Genomic DNA, 4947 nt, shown 5'->3' with positions numbered 1-4947 from the left:
TTACAGAATATGAAGCTGAAATTAAAAGGAATGAAAAGAAAAGAGGGCAATGGTTAAGATGCACAAGGAAATATTGCTCTATAGGGATAGGATTTTAGGATTTGGAGGTCTTCTGTATCTTGGCCTGCTTGCCATTATGATTGTTGTCATAGTTAGCAAGTAGATTGTTCATAAAGTTATTGACATCATTGTAATTGACATGATGAAATGCTGCTGAATTATTTGCTATTCAGTTTATGGGCAAAGTGTAACAGAGATTGCAGCATAAATAACATGGGGCCATCATGATTGGTAGACAATGCACTTTTGGCATGTTCTATATTTGGCAGACAATGCACTTTTGGCATGTTCTATATTTGGCTGACAATGCACTTTTGGCATGTTCTATATTTGGTATGTGATGCACATGGGCACATCACCTAGCAACACTACTGATTTATGCAGCAGCCCAGTTCATTGTCTTGTTGCAACATAGGAGCAACATCTAGCAGCTTCCTCCTCCTTTGATGCAACACTGAAGCAAAGCAACAGTACATATTCAATATTCAGAAATTTAACTGAACTTGACACTTAGGGTGAGCAGTAGATATTCAGTTCTTCAGCCACAAAGAACCCGATCAAACCGTACCGATTGCATAACTTATATGCTTACATATAAAAGCATACCTAACCAACATCAAACCCAAAATAATGTTAACTTATATGCTGAAACATATAACAGCATACCTAACTTAAGATAACCAGCAGCTTCCTCCTCCTTCAGCAACTGTGCCCATCTTCACTTCTTCAGAAATTTGAGGCAGCGTGAGCGGCGCACCACACACGGAGAAGCCTTCTTCTTGACCGCCGTTCTGTTCGACAGCTGCGCCACCTAATCCTGAGCCACCTCCTCTTCTTCCACCTTCACTATGTCAGGGAGGAGGGGAAGGAGCTCGGCGTCGATGGGCATTGTCTTGCCACCCTCGACGGCGACCGGCGCTACCATCTGCACAGCGTCCTCCTCGCCCTCCTCATGTTCATCAGGGATGACCAGTACCTCCTCCACGTCGTCCTCCACGACGTCAGAGCCCAACGGCAGCACTGGCTTCGGCACGTGGTGGACCTGGTAGTCCGGGCTGACGGGCGCAGGGAGAGCGAGGTCGACGTCGACGCGCTCCGCCCTCGACGCGACACGTGCTGAATCTGGCCGCAGCGTCATGGTGGTGGAGCGGTACATCCACCACCTTGCGCGCTGAACAGGGGAGTCGCTCAGCGTGGCCTCTCGCATTGCCCACACGAGGAGGACAGCCGGCGAGACGCCGCGGTCGTAGGGGAAGGCGCGCTTCCTCTCGGCGTCGGTGAGGACTTTGACGAGGCCACGCACGTGGTTGACCAACATCTCCGTGCTGGGGAACCAGCCGCACACCTCCGTCAACTGCGCGCGCCACCCCTCGTCATCGCCGGCGAGGTCCATCATCGCTCTCTGCCAGCCGAGGCTTCTCTCCACGGAGGCGGCTGCAGCGGTCGCCGGCGAGGGTTTTCTCGATCTACTGTAGGTGGGGATAAGAGGGGACTTCGAACCGGCGCCCGTGGGAGGTGGGTGAGTGTGTGGTGGGGAGGAGAGTGGTACAGTTACTTATTTAATGGCATTTAGGACGTGGGTAGGGGAAATGTACAATATTCTTTCTACCTCCCGCCCCGGTCATAACACAGTAAAGGATTTTTTTGATTTTTGTTTAGAGGGAAACATCTTACTTTATTTAAACAAAGACTGGGATCTCGTCTGCTAATACACTAAGGATACAATCAGGGGGCGAAAGCCTCCAAACCAAAGAAACACAATCGCCTACAGCTACCTTAGCCAAAGTATGAGCCGGCCGATTAACACAGTAAATAATTGAAGCAAGTGTTCTACTCTTGTTTCTTCTCCACTTTTCTGCACATGATAAAAGACAAGCTAAGTTAATGAATGATACAAAATTTAATAATCCACAATGCATACAAACACTTACTTCTGATTTAGTTTGCATTTCTTGCTACGTCTAGTGTGTCCTACCAATTTGCAAGCGCCGCACCGGGTTCTCAACTCATCAAAAGAGAGTGGTCTACCATTTTTCGAGACAGGGCGGCTCTCATCTACCTTTGTTGCACCTTTGCTTGACACTTTCATAGGATCTTTAACCTCAATCATGTTGCCTTCACCATCGTCCGCATATTCAACTGCACACTTACTGATGTCATTTGTTTGCTTCAACAAATTTTCCTGTAGCAGATCATACTCATGACTCTTAGCTATCACAGCCTTCAAACTCTCCTGTAACTGATCCCACAAAGCAGGGTGTTTGCATGTCGCATGTATAGCTTCAGACGCTAACACACTGACCTGGCTATATTTCATTCTTTCCCCGGCCCCAGTCCAACCAAATCCCAATAGATCGCTTGTGCGCCTCGCGGGCAGTCCCAATCTTGCTTCTTTCGTGAACCAAACAAGAACTAAACACTTTGGTATTTCAGATATGTTCAAGTGCTTCAGTACATGGAATACGTGCTTGCAAGGTAGACCCTTTCGAATCATTCTTCTGCAGCTGCACCTTATAGTTTCTGCTGAATTTACTGGTGTATACTCCACCCAAAAACGGCGCTTCCGGTTATTCTTCCAGGCCACGATGTACTGCTGTGATCCGTCTCCCAGCTTAATTTCTACAATCTCCATGATGTCAATTTTTCTAAGATCATCTTGCAACATATAGAAGTTTGCTGGAGTGAAGACGTGAGAAGCAGCTATCTCAAGTTCCCTCGAGCTAGTAACTGGCACCGGTAAACTCTGTGAGGCCGTGCAGTCATCTCGCGCCTCGTTTTCACGGATACGCACAACGGCATTCTCATAGTGCAAAATCATATCCACCAGGGTCATTTCACCGTCTAGGTGGAGGTGAAGGCATGAGTTCAGGCTTTCACTCCGCTGGTTGCTTTTCATGCCAAGCCAAAACCCCTCTGTTAGATAAGTCGCGGCCCACAGTCTCCTCTTCTTATACATCCGCCTCAACCATGTTATAGTTTTTTCCGACTGCCATCTTTTGGAAAATGCGTGCCATCTCTCCTCAAACGTGGTCGTGGACGTGCTGTAGTACAGAAGAGTTCGGAACTCCTTCAAGGACTTGTGACTGAGGTGAATCTTCATATTTTTCTCTATGTGCCACGTACATATACGGTGCCACACATCTGGCAAGACTTCGCGAATTGCCTTGATCATCGCAGCGTCGGCGTCTGTGATAACACTCTTAGGCATCTTTTGACACATGGACCTCAAAAAAGTCTGCAGAAGCCACACGTATGTCTCCTCGGTCTCGTCCGAAACTATGGCACAACCAAAAACAGTGGTCTTCCCATGATTGTTAAGACCAACAAAAGGTATGAATGGCATACCATAGCGGTTCATCTTGTATGTGCTGTCAAATACAAGCACGTCGCCGAAGTCCTCATAGTCATGACGAGACTGGGAGTCGCACCAGAACATCCTATTCAAATGTCCTTCCTTATCTAGCTTGTACTCGAAAAAGAAGCTAGGATCCCTCTGTTTCCTACTGGCCATGATGCCTATGGCTGTGGCAGCATCACCTTTTGAAAGCAGCTTCCTCTTCTCCTTGGCGCAAAGGTTGTATATTTCACGCCTGGTAAAACCAACACCGCCGTACCATACATGTTTGCTGATGAAGCAATCCATCATGTCGTGAATTCTAATCCCTGCAGCTCCCATGGACATTATCTCATGCTTCTGGTACTCTTTGATTTTTCTATGGGACCAAAGAAAAGGTACCTCGTCCGGTCCTGCCAACATATGGCTATGCTTGTCCTCAAAACTTTCAACATACCAAACCCCACTCTTTTGGTCAAGCTTGACGGTCAGGTGCGCTTCGCAAAAGCAGCGTGTCTCGGCTCTGAGCCTACGGCTGTGTCCTTCCTCGGTTAGCAACTTGCTGTCACGTTTCCCTTGTCTCGAACAAACAAACCGCCTATAACGCATATGACGTGACTCCGTTTTGCTATACCTGAGCTTATTCTTTCTAATGCTGAAACCATTATCTCTAGCATAGCTGTTGTAGAAATCATACGCAGCATCGTGAGACGTAAAGGTCATTTCCATTATCTGCATGAACATATCCCTCTTATCATCTGCACTGGCAGTATCTTGGACATTCTTTGCCCCATCATCTTGTGTCACCTACACAATCAAACCACAGCCATGAAAACAGTTTTCTATGGTTTAACATTACTTACTTCCATAGAACATTGATTACACACATACCTCACTCATGATGACCGACGACTCGGACTCCCCAGAATCAGCTGCATCTAATGATTCGTCGTTAAGGCCTGTCTCCGCGTCGGATTCACCGTAATAGTCGTACGCATTATGACATTCGGAAATGAACTGAAAAATACAACACAAATACATAATTACTTATCATATAATATTCCAGAAGAAATTCAATTTGCATGCCAATAAAAAATTTCACTTACGTACCTGACTAATGTAATCTTCATTCGAGAGCTCCGAGTTGTTTTCCTGATCATCATCAAGCTCATCGATCTATAAATTTTCAACACAAAGATTTAATGTTGTCGGATACCACCAAAAAATTACAACATGACAATGCCACTCACATTAAGATCGTCCCATTCGCTCCCATTCTCTGACCGATCTTCACGATCTGAATTTTCATCATCTGACCAATTTTCTATCCAGTCTTTCATCAGTTCTTCAAACTCCATGTCTGCCATGATATCAGTTAACTCCTCGTCCGCCATTTACTACAACCAATAATATGTATCATCACATGTGCAAACATTATCAATGATGAAATATACAACACATAGCACACGACCACGGATGTTATGTAAACAACCGCAACCGAGGCCGTTCAGATCTGCCAAACTTAGTAAGGAAGATGGCCACGGCACCCGTCG

The sequence above is a fragment of the Aegilops tauschii genome, chromosome 3 (assembly GCF_002575655.3).
Source record: "Aegilops tauschii subsp. strangulata cultivar AL8/78 chromosome 3, Aet v6.0, whole genome shotgun sequence".
Lineage (NCBI taxonomy): Eukaryota > Viridiplantae > Streptophyta > Magnoliopsida > Poales > Poaceae > Aegilops > Aegilops tauschii.
This window is presented reverse-complemented; position numbering follows the sequence as displayed.